The sequence below is a fragment of the Chiloscyllium punctatum genome, chromosome 33 (genome assembly GCF_047496795.1).
Source record: "Chiloscyllium punctatum isolate Juve2018m chromosome 33, sChiPun1.3, whole genome shotgun sequence".
In the NCBI taxonomy this organism is placed as follows: Eukaryota; Metazoa; Chordata; class Chondrichthyes; order Orectolobiformes; family Hemiscylliidae; genus Chiloscyllium; species Chiloscyllium punctatum.
In genome coordinates, this window is record NC_092771.1 from 68,791,473 (window position 1) to 68,810,527 (window position 19,055).

Sequence of the window (19,055 nt, forward strand, 5' to 3'; positions counted from 1 at the left end):
CAACTTCGGAACTGCCTCTCTTATTCCTTTTAGTATCAGGTCTTTCAATTCCATCATTTCTTCCCTATGCTCCGGGTTTTGATTTTCCCACTGGGTGTCACTGAGGGGAAGCTCCGTCTCTCCCTGTCCAGTATCCCCATCCCCAATGGGAAGTTCCCTCTCCCATATTTTAATGGCTGCTCCTGGTATAAGTCCCCTTTCTTCCCCAGTAAATAGTATATTCAAAATAGACATTAACTCAGTCCACGTATACAGACTGGGCCCCAAAAATCCATCAATTTGTTCAGACAGTCCTACCGGATCCTCTACCAGGACGTTCATCTCTTTTTAAAATGTTCTGACCTCCCCACTGGTGAGGGGGGGCACTTACAAACCCAAACTCTTTTTCCCCTATTGGTACCTCCCGAAGGGGATAAGTCTTTATATTCTTCCCCTTTTTTTGTTTTTGTTTTCACCACTTTGGCTTTCGTTCAGATACTCCAGAGGCCTCCTCTCCATCTACTTTATCTTTCCTTTCTTTTGTTGCGGATTGATGGTGGGGAACAACACCATCCCCGTCCACCGCCCCTTCATCCTCCTCTTGTGGGTCATCCGTTCTCTGTCCCTGTCTGTCTGTCTCTCCTCCTACCCCATTTTCACCTAATCTGATTTTATGGTACGGGGGTGGGAGTGCAAACAGGCAAAAGGATCCCAGGGACTGGGTGGGGTAGAGGGGGAATCCTTTGTCTTTACTGCCATCATTCCCAAACTGCCTTTCCAACAGGACGCATACTCCGCCTCTTCTTGACTAAAAGGTTGTTTTTTATTCACATACAAATTTCAATACTGACAGACCCAATCCTCGGCCGAACCATACTTTGGCCAGAAGACAGATGGACGAAGGATTGGGTCTTTGGTCCATAATAAACAACAATATTTAATCATTTTCTTTTTATCTTTTTCCCTTGAACAAGTGTTACTTGTCCATTCCCTCAACATCCTCCCCAAAGGACTTTTAGGAGGAATGTTACCAGGGACTTTTTCTTCCTTTACTCCATGACAGTTCGACTTACTCTGCCTACCCGCCATTTCTTGGGGCCCTCACCAGTCCCTCAGCGATTAAATACCCCTTTACCCGGCCACCAAGTTAATACTTAAAAGTCAATTTTCTGACATTCGTCTGTGCACAGAGTTGCCTGGCCGCTTTTTTTACCATTTTTTTAATCGACCTCCTTTCACTGTCTGACTCAGATGTCTCTCTTGTGGGATTCATACCAGTCTCCCAAGGGAGTGGGCAAAACCGGGTCAAGAAACCGCTCCACAATTGTGAATGGGAGGCATCTTCCCAGTGTCCAGGGCCAGCCACTCCCCCCGGCGATGGAAGAATATCCCAGTTGATTTCCCAATTGTGAGAAACTAAGCCCACTCACATCAATAATTTCAGTGCAATACAAGATCTGAAGCAATCAGTATGTTTATTATGCGCTTGCAAGCGTGGTGCCTGAAATAGACTCGGAGAGTTTAGCAAGTACATAGGATTCGCTACTCCAAACCCAGTGCCCATTACTATTGTTTCTCTCTTGCCTTATCCAGCCTTGTGCATAACAAAGTGCAGGTTTTGCTTGGCATTTTCACCACATCCTAGCTGTGGTCAACTGTTAGGTATATCCTCCTTCACTGCGATTTATTTCCCCCACTTGTGACATTTCCTCCCTTTCCCCAACCATATTGATCCTTACTCCCTATTAATTGGGGTTTGTTTTTTTTTGTTTTTGCAGAAATGGTAAACAAATGTTTATAACCACTGCTTGTACAAGCATATCTGGCTTAACCTACATCCTCACAGCACCATATCTATTTGTCTGTACCATATACCTTTGTTTGCAGACACCTTTCATTCTTGTATGCACATTTTAGCTAATATGAAAGCAATTATATATTTCCTTCATGTAGGTTTCATTCTTGTTGACTCAGCTCTTAGTTGAAACAATTGTACACTGGTGTGAGTTCAATTACCTTGCATAAGTAATTATGATTGCAGAAGTAGCACTATTTCACCTGTAACGCACAGTTGGTAGTGTAGTGAACAAAGAAGAACAAAGAATACAGAAAATGTGCAGCCCACGAACAGGCCCTTTGGACGGCCAAGCCTGAGCCTGTCCAAATCAACTATCTAAACATGTCGCCCAATTTCTAAGCATCCGTATCCCTCTGCTTCTCACTTACACATGCATCTGTCCAGGCGCACCTGAAATGAAACTACCATGCCTGCCTCTACTACCTCTGCTGGCAACGCATTCCAGCACCTACCAGCCTCCGTGTAAAATACTTTCCATGTCTGTCTCCCTTAAACGTTTCACCTCTCTCATTGAATGCGTGACCTCTCATTATTGAATCCCTCATCTTGGGGAAAAGCTTATCTCTATCCACCTTGTCTGCACCGTTCATGATATTGTAGACCTCAATCAGGTCCTCTCTATCTCGTTTTTTCTAATGAAAGCAGAAGTAACCTATTCAACCTCTCTTCAGAGCTTGCATCTTCCATACCAGGCAACATCTGCGTAAACCTTCTCCGCATTCTCTCCTAAACGTCCACATAATTTTGGTAATTTGGCGACCAGAATTGTACAGAGTATTCTAAACGCGGCCGAAACAAACTCTTGTACAATTTTAGCAGGACTTGCCTGCTCTTATACTCAATGCTCTATCCTGTGAAGGCAAGCATGCCATATGCCTTCTTGACCACTCTATCCACCTGTGCAGCCACCTTCAGGGTACAAAGGACCTGAACACCTAGATCTCTCTTCTCATCAAGTTTACCAAAGGCTCTTCCGTTTACTGTATACTTGGCTCTGGAATTAGACTTTCCCAAATCATCACCTCACATTTGCTTGGATGGAACACCATTTGCCACTTCTCCGCTCAACTCTTCTGTCTATCTATATTCCCCTTCATTCTTTGACAGTCCCCTCTGTTTTCTGGCTACTCTGCCAATCTTTGTGTCATCTGCAAATGTAGTGGCGAGTTACTGGGCTAGCGACCCTTGGAGATTGGAACATGGCAGTTGTTCATCCCATGCAGCAAGGAACCATGTTTGGACGCTTGTTCCCAGTGAGGTACCACTGTCTCCTGATGTAGATCAATAGTTCACACTTTTTTTATTAGGAGTCAAGATGTAGAAATTTACTGACGATACATAGTCGTGTCGTTGACTATGATGAATAATGTCAGGGACCACAGGGATGTATCCAGCGGGTGGAAAGGAAAAATGGCGAATGGAATTGAATCCAGACCAATGAGTGGTAGTGAATTTGGGAAGTTGTAACAATAAAAGTGAGGATTCTGAGTGGTGCACAGGAACAAAGAGATCTTGGAGTGGACATTCACAGATCCTTGAAGATTGTTAGGCAGGGAGATCAGTCGTTCCAGAGGATTTTGGATATTTTCTATTGTTGCCAACAGAAAGTGGATGATATTCGATCTTTAGCAACCGCCAGTTTAGGAAACAACTAAAGGAACGAGCACAAGTCTGGTCCATGCAATAATCTACATTTTTAAAAATTGAAAGATGAAAGATAGAGGGCTGAAGTGTAACTCTTTGCCCATCAAACTACTTCACCGCTCAATGAATTTACCACTGATTCCTCCCCAGGTCATGCTGGTATGTGCCTTAGAGGGTAATTTGCAAATGGTGAAGATTCAGTGCATCTTCAAACTTGTCCTTATAGTCGTTACAATTTTTGAGCTATGAAGATTCTGCAAACAAAGCCTGGATGACTTACTCCAGTGAATCTTCTATGTGGTGCACTTTGCTGCAATTGCGCCTTAGCAGTTAAGGGAATAAATATTCAGGTGTTGAACAATATACAGTTTAGTGACTGCATTGTAGTGGAGGGTGCCCAGTTCCTTCAGTGGCATTGAAGCTGCACCCACCGAGGCAAATGGAGAGAGTTCTGTTTAACATCTAATTTGTGCGTTGCGGATGATGTAGGCTTCAAGGAGACAAGTGTTGAGTTAATAATCAAACAAAGTCCACCCAAGGACAGGTTTTTGTCGTCAACTTCTTTATATATGGGCGGTCAGGTTCCATTTTTCCTAAATACTCGCTCCCAGGACGATTACACGGAGGAATTCAGTTACATTGAAGCCATTGAATGTCAATCGAATATGAGTAGATTCTCATTTGTCAGAGTTATCTTCGCTGTATTTGGTCCTTCTGTGGGTCAATCCGATTCTAATCGCTTTCTGATTTCAAGTTTCAATTCCCATCTGCGCGTGATATTTCAACCCGTTTCCTTGCCGAAATTTCTCCACCTGTCTTAATAATATGTAAGGATGCTGTAAGGGACAGCGCAGACTTACAAACATGTTGCTAACTCTGTATACAGTAGAACTTCGTGAAATGATTGGTTAGACTGGGATTATTCTCCTTAAACAAAGGAGGAGGAGGGGAAATCTATATTCACATAATAACAATTATAAACTTCCAATATTCGTGGGATCTTGACAGGGTAGATACGGGCAGGTGGCTTGGCCTATGCTCTGAGGAGAGCACTAGAGGACATAATCTCAGAATTAGATATTGCCCATTTAATTCAGAAATGAGGAGTAATTTCTTTGCTCAGGAGTCAAAGAATCTGTGGCATTTTCCAGTAACCGCTGTTGAGACAGTGTGGTTGGGTATTTTCAAACTGTGCCAGATAGTTAATAAGAAAGATGATGAAGCTTTGTTGATCAAAGTGAGCAGAAATAAATTCAAGATTATCAGATCAACTATGTTAAAAATCACACAACACCAGGTTATAGTCCAACGGGTTTAATTGGAAGCACACTAGCTTTCGGAGTGACTATCACCTGATGAAGGAGCATCGCTCCGAAATCTAGTGTGCTTCAAATTAAACCTGTTGGACTATAAACTGGTGTTGTGTGATTTTTAACTTTGTAGACCCCAGTCCAACACCGGCATCTCAAAATCAGATCAACCATGAGTTCGTTGATTGGTTGAGCAGACTCCTTGGGCTGAATAGCATACTTCCACTTGGTTTAACATTTCGTCTAACGCCTTATTTTATTCATAAGTTCAGAAATGTGAGGGGATGGGAAGAAGTTACAGAAAAGGTTCATTAAACAGATAAGACAGATCAGGAACAAGCCTCGAATCCGCAGGAAGAAGAAATGTGCTATGACCTGGGGGCGACAAATGACACTGGGCCCCAGCACAGGTGGCTGTCCAGAAGCTGTGATTGCTGAAGGAAGTTGCCAGATCTTATACAGTTGGCAAGTCAGTGATCACTCTGGATAATGGATCCTTGTATGATTCGCACACAGCAGAAATTTGTGAAAGAATGAAATGTTTGTTTCATTGGAGAAGTTTTCTGCGTTTCCAATTCCGAGTGACTGTTTGAAATGCTGATCAGATCTTTGTGTGAAGTGTTAGGTTAAAATACTCATGAACAACCCCACTGGATAAACTTGTGCTCCCGATCTCTTGTTAATTTTTTCTCTTTCTTTCGATGTAAATTCATAGAAAGACAAGATGGAATTTAGGGCAGAAAGAAAAATGCGTTCCTTCTCATTACACCAATTTCATCTACAATTGAATAGAATGGCTGCTCTCACTCTTCATTTCGACTTTAATGTGGTGAAGATTATTTGTGAATCTTCCGTGCAGTGAAGGGCAAGATTCTCGATCCAGTGTATACCAGAGTGTGAGGTGCAAAGGAAAACTACTAGAGCGGTGTGTAAAGTTAGCAACCAGAGTGTGACTCGAACCCGTGAATGTGGAGCACAGCGGTATAATAACCCAGCACCATAATCTCACAATCTCCTCTGCACATTTTGTAGTGGGGTGACATGTGACCTCATCAGGTTATATGCAGTGAAAGTCATGGATGAGAAAGTTCCAGAGCGGAATCGAATCCACACCATTGTGTTACTGCTTTCACTAGAATTATAATAACAGCAAATTCCAATAAATAGCCATGCTGATCAGAATGAATAGCTGTCAGTAATACATTCTGAGTCAGAACTGAGTCAGAATGAAACAGGACAAGAATTTTCCGTCATATTTACACCTACATTTGACTCATAATTTCTTCAGTCACTTTTTCTCTCACGTGAAGAAGCAGCCATGGTGAGTGAAACAAAGGTGATGTTGTCGCTCAATGGCCTTTCTCATGTGGCTGAACCTGAATTGGATTCAATCGCAAGAAATGCTGATTTGTTCGGTTCATTTTAATTTTGCTGAAACCTCACAATTTTCATTGTAATGATCAGAAGTGAATTAGATATATTTCATTGGAACGATTAATGTTGTATTCAAATTTGCTCTGACTTTATTTCAGCTTAAGGAAAATACTGCTTAGAAAAACAGAGGGTTAAAGTGCTAAAGAAAACCCACCAGTTTTGTTGCTTGTTGCTTTATTAAATGTTGAGTATTAAATGGACCAACCATCATGGTGTTTGTTCTCACATCCTTAAAGCATGTGATGAAAGCAGGAAGTCGATCTCCAAGCAACTGGTCACTTCCTATTCATTATGTAATATCTTCTGTTCACAATAAATAAAAATCCACTCAGTTCCATTTACAATGCTTTAGGTGGAATATTATGCCAAATCTTTCAAAATGCAGAGTTTTGGAAGCGAATTTATTCAGTTGCACACATTAAAGAAATTTCTTTACATTTAAAGTTAAGCAACTAAGACATTGTTTCCCGCAACTTCCGACCGACTACACCCCACCTCTGCACCTTTACCTAGCCACACGCTGTCTCTCTCCTTGTGAAATTTATTCCTTGTATGTCACCAAATGTGCCTTTCCAAATATTTTGAAAAACAGATTCTTGGAGTGACAGCGATTCTGTTCTCATCATTTCTTTGCCCTTCCAAGGTTTTATCAAAGCTATTGAATGCCTGGCATCTCGATGTTTACTTACTTGAAAGACGGAATTTTCCTCCTATTTACTCTGTTCAAACATTTCATAACCTGAAAAAAACCCATTAAGTTTTCCTTGGTTCAGGGATAACTGTTCTCAATTTTCCAAGAAGACAAGTGAATAAAATCTCATCCTCAGTACACCCCCATCAGCATCTTCTCTAATGGCTTTACACCCCAGTAAACACCGTCATTATCAATTCATCGAATCACAGAATCCTAAAGTGTAGAAAGAGCATTTCAGTCAATCGAGCCGGTGTCGACTCTCTGAAGAGCATCTCACCCAGACCTAGCTCCCCTCCCTATTTCCTTATATTTCACCTGAAGAAGGGGAATCCCTCCCCCATATGATTTCAAATAAACCTGTTGGAGTATAACCTGACGTCCTGTGACTTCTGACCTTATCCCCACGTTACCCATGGCTAATTCACCGAATTTACTTAATTCACTCCCTGGACACGAGAGGGCAATTTAACTTTGCCAATCAACCTAACCCTCCCTCTGAACAGCAATGCGAATTACTGAGACAATGTTCCATCATACTGAGCATATGCTGTATCATTTCGTAATGGTTTTCTACCCTGGTAACAGCCTCATCAAAACAAATGAACCAAATTCAATGTATCGAAACGCTACTCTGTCCTTTACAATTTCATTCGTGCTGCGGGAAATGTTTCTGCATTCATATTTGAATGCGTTTATATTGTTTCTTCCTTAGCTTCCTGCTTCTAGTAAACACTTCAATCCGGAACAAGTCTGTCAAATGCTTTTCATTCCAACACAGGCACAAGGTGTAGTTTGCAGAAGTCACGTGTTTGGCCGTTCACTGACACTCTGCCTCCCTGAGAGTTGCAGTCCTTCCCCAACTTTAAGGAGAAAGTGAGGACTGCAGATGCTGGAGATCAGAGCTGAAAATGTGTTGCTGGAAAAGCGCAGCAGGTCAGGCAGCATCCAAGGAACAGGAGAATCGACGTTTCGGGCATATGCCTGTCTTCAGGAATCAGGATTCCTGAAGAAGGGCTTATACCCAAAACGGCAATTCTCCTGTTCCTTGAATGCTGCCTGACCTGCTGCGCTTTTCCAGCAACACATTTTCACCTTCCCCACATTTATTCAGGCAGCACTGTCCTTCCTGTGACATGCCCCATCGAGGTATCAATACCCACATGTGGGAATGGAGCGACAGTTTTAAAATGTTTACATTGTCCCCAGGGGAAAATTGAGCCCTGTTACATGCGGGGACATTAATCATTATACTACCAAGGACAAGAATGTCAAAGAAGGCCCTTCAACTAAATGTGGCCACACTTGTCAATAACAACTGCCTAATGAACTGAATCCCATTTTACAATGCTAACCCCACAGCCTTATATGTCTTGGTATCAAAAGTTCGCATCTGAATATTTATTCAGGTTTATAAAGGTTTCTGCCGCTCTGAACAATGCAGTGTATTCCAAATTCCAACAACCCCATGTCTGATAAAGCTTTTTCGCAGATCTTCTCAAACCTTTCTGTCTTTCTCCTTAAGTCTCTGGCCCCTGCTGATCGATCCCTCCATCAATGGGAAACTCGTTCAGTCAACCCTATCTATACACTAACTCAATCATGTCTTGTCTCCATCTCCTTTACACTGCGACAAACACTCCACTCTGTCCTGTCTTTCTTCACAACTGAAACTCTTCAGCCCAAACAATATCCCGGTAAATATCTCCTGCAATTTTCTCAGTGTGATAACATCCCTGCTATAATGTGACTTGCAAAACTGCACAACGACACTCTTGTGTGAGTCTTATGAGCATTTGTTTTAAAATTTCTGGATTAGTATGAGGGCGATTCTGGCTAAGCAGAATTTATTACCCATTCCGAATTGCCCAGAGGTCAGTTGAGACTTAACCATATTGCTATGAGTCTGAAGTCACATGCAGCCCAGACCAAGTAAGGATAGCAGATTCCATTCTGAAATGACATCAGTGAAACAGATTTTCTTTCAACAACTGTCAATGGATCTATAGTAGTCATTAGATTCTTCCTTGCAGATATTTTTGGATCCAAATTTGACAATAATGGCATGGTGGGATTCAAGCCCGAGTACCCAGACTATTACCTCGGTCTCTAGATTATCAATCCTATGAAATTACCGCTAGACCAACGCAGAAAGTCATAAAAACGGATCTTTAACAATAAAATGTCTTTTCACCAGAACTGCCCTGGGTATTTTCCATGAGCCTGACACGACAATTGTCTCTGGTCAGTAAAAGCTGTGACAAAGTGATTGATTTCACAACCGCGGTATCCAAATGGATCGACTTGTTTGAAGGTCCCGATGGTGGGATTGGGGCACGTTCACCCAACAACAGTGACCGCAGCAGCAGCACAGACAGAACAGTATGAATGTGAAAGAGAGTGATAGATTGGGCATTGCCTCAGAGAATTGGGGGGAGGGACGGAAAGGAGGTTTAATGATCGTGGGAAGGACCGGAATCTCTGACAACGCGTGTGTTTGAACCCTGATATACGAAACGCAGAGATGTAAGAGAGCGGAATTTGAAGGTAAAACAATTAATTTCTTAGCATGTGTCACAAAAAGGACAACGGAGAGAACACTTAGTGCTGTGATTTGGTTTCAAAGCGAGATTGCTGTGGTCACAATGCAAAATACCGACAACCACGATCACAGTAACCACAGAACAGGATGCTTGCAAGCAGCAATAAGTATACCAGCAGAGGAAATGTTCGGAAGAATAGCACATGTACAATATCAGTACTCAGTGAACAGTGACAGACATGTGGGAACTGAGAATGAGCTGAATCTTTCAGTTCCATGTCTTCAGAGGCTGTGGAGATCACTTGAATGAGAATGTTGAAAAATTAGATTGATCGATTCCGACAAAACATTAAAGAATCGGGGGACAGTACAGGATATTGTGGAAAGGTATGCTTCAATAGCATTTCAGCTTAACATCGGCACAGCCGCTCATCTCCAACCGGAAATGGAGATGGGAAAAACTGCGCAGTTACTCTCTGGCTCCAGTGATGCAATCGGTGAGCGTGCTGTCCTTCTATGATGGAATAGAGGCGCAGAAAATTACGAGTTTGAGTGTGCTCCTGCTCAGGGGAATGCTTGTCCCCTTTTCTACGATCATAGCGATTTACACTGCATCTCTCTATGACAGCTGAGTGGCACAAGTGGAGCGTGTTGAGCACTTAACTTGCAGACACCAAAGAAACTGAGTCGTTCGGGAGCAGAAAGGACCCCACTGATAGATTACAATTCAAATGCATTTGGCATAAGGTTCGTAGCAGTTAATCAGCAGCACATAACCCTGACTCCAAAGGTCTGTGAGTATCCAGAAGAACAGTGAGCGATCGTTGAAGGTACGGTTCTGCAGACGAAATTTGTCAACGTGAGAAGCTGCAGCTGAGCTGGTGGCGTTGCGATTGAAATTGCATGCGTCCGGACATTGTGCTTAATTTTAGATATCAGAGCAAATGGTTAACTCGAGTATGCGCGTTCGGAAAAGTAAATGTTTTTTTTTGTTGAAAAGCTTTGCAACGAAAGGAAATACTTCAGACTATCGTGCGATCGATGAGAAGCAGAAAATGCAGAGCAGCCGTGGTTGTGAGCACCGGCAATATAGGCATTTGCTTTCGCCGGCTGCCAGCTTTGGTCGGTTAGCTCAGCTGGTTAGAGCGTGGTGCTAATAACGCCAAGGTCGTGGGTTCGATCCCCATACTGACCACATGCAGCGCTTGTGTGGTTGCTGTGTTTCCAAACAACGTGCTCCACCAAGCCGTAAGCGCCATGTGCGCAATAAAACATTTGACAGGGTGAGACGCACGACTTGATCGCCGTACCCGTGATGACTAGTGGATGTTGTCTGCAGCAAATCAACCAGTCTCAGTTGTTTTCACCAACAAATGCAAAACCTGAAATATGTGCAGTATTAGGCAGACCTGGCACCGTCTCGGAGGAGAACCAGAGTTCACGCTTCAATTCAATCAAAGATTCGTTCGTGTTATTTTCCTGGATCTCTGTTAATACTCGTCACACGACTTCCAGAGGCAATTCGTTCGCTTGCTCACCTCTCATGGAGTTATCATATCACCAGCAATATCATAGAGCCATTAATAAAAGAAAATTACTGCGGATGCTGGAATCTGAAACCAAAAGAGAAAATGCTGGAAAATCTCAGCAGGTCTGGCACCATCTGCAAGGAGAGAAAAGAGCTGACGTTTCCAGTCTAACTGATTAAAGATAAAGATCAAAACAAAGGGGGAGTATTATGGAGCTATTTATACCACGCTGAGAGAAGGTGAGTCAAGGCTCCAGATGCAAAGATGATAATGACAGTGCATGGAGAGATTAAAGGGAGATTAAGAGGCGTGAATGACCCAGGCTGAAGCCAGCGCTAAGTGACAAAATATGTGAGGGATGGGTGAAGCAGAGACAAAATGGAAAATAGGGGAGAAGGGTAGCAAAGCGGGAGGAGGAGAGCAAAAAGGTATTGAGAGAGTGGGGAGCGAGAGAAAGAGAGACAGTCAAGAAATAAGAGGTACAGAACAGTGAAAAAAAAACACAACTAAAAAAGTTAAATAAAATAATTGAAATAAAATTACCTGAAGTTGTTTGAAAACAACAACTTCAGACAATTTTACTTCTTTTTTTTTATTTATCTTTTTTTATCATTTCACCTGCACTACCATAGAGCCATTAGATATGGACAGCACTGAAAACACAGTCTTCGGTCACACTCGTCCATTCCGAACAGATATCCTCAACTGATCCAGCCGCGATTGCATGCACTTGACCCATTTCTCTCGAAACCTTTCCTATTCAAGTACACGCCCAGATTCCTTAACAGTATTGGAATTATACCATCCATCACCAGCTCGTCTGGTAACTTATTCCAGAAACGCACCACCCTCTGCGTGCAGCCGTTGCCCCTCACTGCCTTTCGAATTCTCACCCTCCCACACCAGATTTATACCCTCTAGTTCTGAACTGCCCCACCTGAGCGAAAGGGACTTGTCTATTTACCCGATTCATTCCCCTCATGATTGAAAAACCTCCGTAAGATCAGCTCCCAGCCTCTGACGCGCCAGGCGAAATAGTGAGCGAGCGTTCAGCCTGTAAACCTTTGCACCTTTTCCATTTACAAATGTAGGATGATGTAGCATGCTGTCTGAAGCAATCATTGTAGCAGCTGACCTGTCGCTGACAAACTCTGCAGGAAGGACTGACAACTTGCTAAATATGCTGTCAAACGAAGATTTCATAAGCAACATGAGTCATTGAGCAAAACGTGCAATTGACTTCTGAGCTGTTGCTGACACCAAAGCAACTGCGTCGTTCGGGAGCAGAAAGAACCCCACTGATAGATTACAATTCAAATGCATTTGGCATAAGGTTTGTAGCAGTTAATCAGCAGCACATAACCCTGACTCCAAAGGTCTGTGAGTATCCAGAAGAACAGTGAGCGATCGTTGAAGGTACGGTTCTCCAGACGAAATTTGTCAACGTGAGAAGCTGCAGATGAGCTGGTGGCGTTGCGATTGAAATTGCATGCGTCCGGACATTGTGCTTAATTTTAGATATCAGAGCAAATGGTTAACTCGAGTATGCGCGTTCGGATAAGTAAATGTTTTTTTTTGTTGAAAAGCTTTGCAACGAAAGGAAATACTTCAGACTATCGTGCGATCGATGAGAAGCAGAAAATGCAGAGCAGCCGTGGTTGTGAGCACCGGCAATATAGGCATTTGCTTTCGCCGGCCGCCAGCTTTGGTCGGTTAGCTCAGCTGGTTAGAGCGTGGTGCTAATAACGCCAAGGTCGTGGGTTCGATCCCCACACTGACCACATGCAGCGCTTGTGTGGTTGCTGTGTTTCCAAACAACGTGCTCCACCAAGCCGTAGGCGCCATCTGCGCAATAAAACATTTGACAGGATGAGACGCACGACTTGATCGCCGTCCCCGTGATGACTAGTGGATGTTGTCTGCAGCAAATCAACCAGTCTCAGTTGTTTTCACCAACAAATGCAAAACATGAAATATGTGCAGTATTAGGCAGACCTGGCACCGTCTCGGAGGAGAACCAGAGTTCACGCTTCAATTCAATCAAAGATTCGTTCGTGTTATTTTCCTGGATCTCTGTTAATACTCGTCACACGACTTCCAGAGGCAATTCGTTCGCTTGCTCACCTCTCATGGAGTTATCATATCACCAGCAATATCATAGAGCCATTAATAAAAGAAAATTACTGCGGATGCTGGAATCTGAAACCAAAAGAGAAAATGCTGGAAAATCTCAGCAGGTCTGGCACCATCTGCAAGGAGAGAAAAGAGCTGACGTTTCCAGTCTAACTGATTAAAGATAAAGATCAAAACAAAGGGGGAGTATTATGGAGCTATTTATACCACGCTGAGAGAAGGTGAGTCAAGGCTCCAGATGCAAAGATGATAATGACAGTGCATGGAGAGATTAAAGGGAGATTAAGAGGCGTGAATGACCCAGGCTGAAGCCAGCGCTACGTGACAAAATATGTGAGGGATGGGTGAAGCAGAGACAAAATGGAAAATAGGGGAGAAGGGTAGCAAAGCGGGAGGAGGAGAGCAAAAAGGTATTGAGAGAGTGGGGAGCGAGAGAAAGAGAGACAGTCAAGAAATAAGAGGTACAGAACAGTGAAAAAAAAACACAACTAAAAAAGTTAAATAAAATAATTGAAATAAAATTACCTGAAGTTGTTTGAAAACAACAACTTCAGACAATTTTACTTCTTTTTTTTATTTCTCTTTTTTATCATTTCACCTGCACTACCATAGAGCCATTAGATATGGACAGCACTGAAAACACAGTCTTCGGTCGCACTCGTCCATTCCGAACAGATATCCTCAACTGATCCAGCCGCGATTGCATGCACTTGACCCATTTCTCTCGAAACCTTTCCTATTCAAGTACACGCCCAGATTCCTTAACAGTATTGGAATTATACCATCCATCACCAGCTCGTCTGGTAACTTATTCCAGAAACGCACCACCCTCTGCGTGCAGCCGTTGCCCCTCACTGCCTTTCGAATTCTCACCCTCCCACACCAGATTTATAGCCTCTAGTTCTGAACTGCCCCACCTGAGCGAAAGGAACTTGTCTATTTACCCGATTCATTCCCATCATGATTGAAAAACCTCCGTAAGATCAGCTCCCAGCCTCTGACGCGCCAGGCGAAATAGTGAGCGAGCGTTCAGCCTGTAAACCTTTGCACCTTTTCCATTTACAAATGTAGGATGATGTAGCATGCTGTCTGAAGCAATCATTGTAGCAGCTGACCTGTCGCTGACAAACTCTGCAGGAAGGACTGACAACTTACTAAATATGCTGACAAACGAAGATTTCATAAGCAACATGAGTCATTGAGCAAAAAGTGCAATTGACTTCTGAGCTGTTGCTGACACCAAAGCAACTGCGTCGTTCGGGAGCAGAAAGAACCCCACTGATAGATTACAATTCAAATGCATTTGGCATTAGGTTCGTAGCTGTTAATCAGCAGCACATAACCCTTGCTCCAAAGGTCTGTGAGTATCCAGAAGAACAGTGAGCGATCGTTGAAGGTACGGTTCTCCAGACGAAATTTGTCAACGTGAGGAGCTGGTGGCGTTGCGATTGAAATTGCATGCGTCCGGACATTGTGCTTAATTTTAGATATCAGAGCAAATGGTTAACTCGAGTATGCGCGTTCGGAAAAGTAAATGTTTTTTTTTGTTGAAAAGCTTTGCAACGAAAGGAAATACTTCAGACTATCGTGCGATCGATGAGAAGCAGAAAATGCAGAGCAGCCGTGGTTGTGAGCACCGGCAATATAGGCATTTGCTTTCGCGTGGCCGCCAGCGTTGGTCGGTTAGCTCAGCTGGTTAGAGCGTGGTGCTAATAACGCCAAGGTCGTGGGTTCGATCCCCACACTGACCACATGCAGCGCTTGTGTGGTTGCTGTGTTTCCAAACAACGTGCTCCACCAAGCCGTAAGCGCCATCTGTGCAATTAAACATTTGACAGGGTGAGACGCACGACTTGATCGCCGTACCCGTGATGACTAGTGGATGTTGTTTGCAGCAAATCAACCAGTCTCAGTTGTTTTCACCAACAAATGCAAAACATGAAATATGTGCAGTATTAGGCAGACCTGGCACCGTCTCGGAGGAGAACCAGAGTTCACGCTTCAATTCAATCAAAGATTCGTTCGTGTTATTTTCCTGGATCTCTGTTAATACTCGTCACATGACTTCCAGAGGCAATTCGTTCGCTTGCTCACCTCTCATGGAGTTATCATATCACCAGCAATATCATATCACCAGCAATATCAGAGCCATTAATAAAAGCAAATTACTGCGGATGCTGGAATCTGAAACCAAAAGAGAAAATGCTGGAAAATCTCAGCAGGTCTGGCACCATCTGCAAGGAGAGAAAAGAGCTGACGTTTCCAGTCTAACTGATTAAAGATAAAGATCAAAACAAAGGAGGAGTATTATGGAGCTATTTATAACACGCTGAGTCTGAGTTGGGAAGAAGAGGAAAAAGAACTATTTAAGAATTTAAAAGAGATCTGATCCATGCCCCTGGGTCAGCCTTATCTTCTCTAGATAAATCTTTCCATCTCTTTGCTACCATATATGAAGAGCGCGGCTTTGGGAGTATTAACCCAGAGGTGGGGAGTAATGAAACAGCCAGTAGCATATCTTTCAAAGCTATTGGATCCAGTATCCCAGGGCAGGCCTGAGTGTGTGCAGGCCGTGGCTGCCACTGCACTGTTGGTGGAGGAAAGCAGGAAGCTTACACTTGGGTGCTTACACTAGTAAGCACTCCACACCAAGTGAGAACGATCCTAAACCAAAAAGCTGGGTGATGGTTGACAGATTCGCGGGTTCTGAAATATGAGGCAATATTAGTAGGAAAGGATGATCTAGTGTTGGTCACGCATAATTCTTTAAATCCAGCTGCCTTTCTTTGGAAAGGGGAAGGAGAATCTCCTCAGAATCCAGGGCACGACTGCCTTGACATTATAGAATACCAAATTAAGGTCTTCATGGACCTGAGAAATGTTCCGCTTCATGCAGGAGCCTGACTGTTTATAGGCAGATCACCCCGGGTGACTGAAGAGAAAAGACATAATGGGTATGTACTTGTAGACGGGATGGAAGGTGGTGTGGTAGAGGCAGGAAGGTTGCCAAATGGGTGGTCAGCTCAGACCTGCGAACTCTATGCATTGGAAAGTGTCCTTCGGGCGTTAGAAAATAAAGAGGGAGCAGCATACAGAGACTCTAAATATGTATTTGGTGTTGGCACTTTCGGAAAGATCCGGCAGGAAAGAAGACTGATCAATAGCCGGGGGAAGGAATTTGCACATGAGGAGTTGATTAAACGGGTCTTGGAATCCCTATTACTTCCCTGAGAAATAGCGGTAGTGCATGTAAATGGTCATCAGAAAGGAAATGAACCAGAAGTTAGGGGGAAAAGATTTGGCGATAAAGTGGCTAAGGAAGCAGGCCTGGACACACAAGTAGTGCTAATTCATTCCCTAATATCTCCTGTTCCTGATCCCCGGAAGCTCTTATATTTACTGAAAGAATTGAAAAAGAATTGACAGATTTTGGGGCTGAAAAAAACAGCAGACGGGCAATGGATGTTACCTGATGGAAGGGAAATGTTAAACAAAATGATGATGGGAGAAATTATAGCTGTCCTACATCAAGTCAGCCATTGGGCAGTACAAGCAACGTATCCTTTAGTTCTTAGGGAATATGGATGTAAAGGAATATATACAATTGCTCAACACATATGTGAGGGATGTATCATATGCAGAAAGGTAAAAAATAAAGTCGTGAGAAAACAGACCTCGGGAGGAAGAGACCCGGGATTGAGACTCTTCCAGAGTATACAAGAAGATTATACTGAACTACCCAGAGCAGGAAGACTAAAATATATACTGGTCATAGTAGATCATCTATCTGGTTGGGTTGAGGCTACTGCCACTGCGAGTGTGGTGTGTAAAACAATATTGGAGCACATAATTCCCCGATATGGGCTAGTGAACCATATAGATTTCGACCAAGGAACTCATTTTACCTCTAAAGTGTTACAGGAGATAATGAAAGGGTTGGGAATTTCCTCAGGAAACAGAGTTTATTGGCACAGACTCCACCCCTTGAATTCACCGTTCATCCCATCCGGCCGGGAGATTGGGTCTTAGTAAAATCATGGACAGAGACTAAATTGCAGCCGGACTGGGAAGGCCGTATCAGGATCCTTTGATTACCGAAACGACAATAAGGACAGCGGAGAAAGGCTGGACTCACTACACTCGGATCAAAGGGTCAGTGAAATCTCCAGTTGAGGAAGAAGTCTGGACAGCCGAATCAACGGAAGACCCGCTGAAACTCAGGCTGAAGAGACTTAGAGTAACTGATTATACAGTGGCGACGCGAGCGCAGGATTATTTCTGTAGGATTGTGTATTAAGTTTTATTGTACTTCAGCAGAATTTTTAGAATGCTGGGGATCTTAGAGTTATGATGCTAGTTCTCTTCGTATTGGGATTTTGTCAAATATAATTTCATATGTTTTATTAACGGTCCCTGCATCTGATAATCCGCAAGAAATAGACGCTGATGCATGCAGTTTAGTAAATTGTGGGATGTCGATAATCAGAGACAGTACCGCAGCTCAGAGATACATCTTAAGTCCTTTGGGGATGGTACTTGGTATAATGGTCTTGGAACAATACACAGGGCCACCTTCTGGTTTTCTCCCACAATCCAAAGATATGCAGGTTAGGTAAATTGACCATGCTGAGCTGCACGTTCTGTTCAGGGATGTGTAGGTTATATGCATTAGTCAGGGGTAAGTGTCCAGTAATCTGAGAGCAGAATGGTGCTGAGTGGATTATTCTTTGGAACGTCAGTGTCGACTTGTTGGGCCAAATGGCCTGTTTCCACACAGTAGGGATTGTATAAATTTAGAATTGTGTTTCTCGAAACAAAACTGACCTTTTTTTAACTGTTGCATTAAAAACTTACCTTTAGCTGTTAATTGTCAATATGTAAAATATCTCAATGTTACTGAAATCAATATTCAAACAAAACACTGCACATAAAACTGCACAAAGATCTTCATGACCATCTAATTACTGTTCAGTGGAATAATCACAGTAAAATTTTACTGTTTCTGAGATCAATCCCCACTATCACAGTAAGGATCAGGTTATCATTCCCTTCAATAAATGCAATCGTTGTCCTCTGGTATTTCAGTTCAGTCGTTATACACCATACTGGTTGTTCAAAGCATGGTTATTCTTTATTATGAAGGGCCAAGTGTTCTTACGGCAAGAGATGTTGTTCGATCTGATGCATGTTCTCAAACAAGTTTTCACTATAAATATTGCAAAAAATGTGTTTATTTGGTATTGTTCAGCTGCTGATGCTAACATTTTCAGTTCATGTTCATTAAGCATATTTGGAGAAAGTGAGGAAAGCTGTGGTGTTGCAAAAGTGCAGGCACATTCAAAGAGCAGGAGTATCGAAAAGATTCCTGATGAAGGGCTTATGCCCAAAACATCGATTCTGCTTCTCCTTGAATGCTGCCTGACCTGCTGTGCTTTACCGGTACAATGCTCTTGCCATTAGAAATATTTGACTAAATATTCAGAGACAATACTAAAAGTTACCTCTGTCAATTTAATTGACTGTGCTTTCTATTCACGGAACGTTTGATGTTAATTGCTCCTCTTTTTCTTCTTAAATCTGATACAAATTTCAAAATACAGAACACATTAAAATTCACATGAATTATAGATTTACGTTCTCGACAAGAAAACCAATGGAAGGCGATATAGAATTCTTGAACAGCCTACACATTTGAATGAAAAAGCAATTCCTTCTAAAAAAATGTTTCCACGTCTGTATCTTTTTCTCAATTCAATAATCCTGCAAGTTTATAATTGTCAGTTGATCTCTCTGAATGAGTACCTAATCAATGTCAATGTAACAGCTGAAACATTAACAACAGATTGGACTCCTCTCTCACGCCCTCCTCTCTCTCACCCTCCTCCTCTCTCACGCTCCCCTTTCTCGCCGTCCTCTCCTTCCCTCGCCTGTCGTG

At 42.9% G+C, this 19,055-nt stretch overlaps 3 non-coding genes across 3 annotated transcripts; all 3 read left to right on the plus strand.

The window, feature by feature from the left end:
* The first annotated feature begins 10,579 nt into the window (after positions 1-10,579).
* trnai-aau (transfer RNA isoleucine (anticodon AAU)) lies at positions 10,580-10,653 on the plus strand. Its single transcript has one exon. It is a non-coding gene; the product is annotated as a tRNA-Ile (tRNA).
* Positions 10,654-12,694: 2,041 nt separating this feature from the next.
* trnai-aau (transfer RNA isoleucine (anticodon AAU)) lies at positions 12,695-12,768 on the plus strand. Its single transcript has one exon. It is a non-coding gene; the product is annotated as a tRNA-Ile (tRNA).
* Positions 12,769-14,797: 2,029 nt separating this feature from the next.
* Positions 14,798-14,871, plus strand: trnai-aau (transfer RNA isoleucine (anticodon AAU)). The gene has a single exon. It is a non-coding gene; the product is annotated as a tRNA-Ile (tRNA).
* The last annotated feature ends 4,184 nt before the right edge of the window (positions 14,872-19,055 follow it).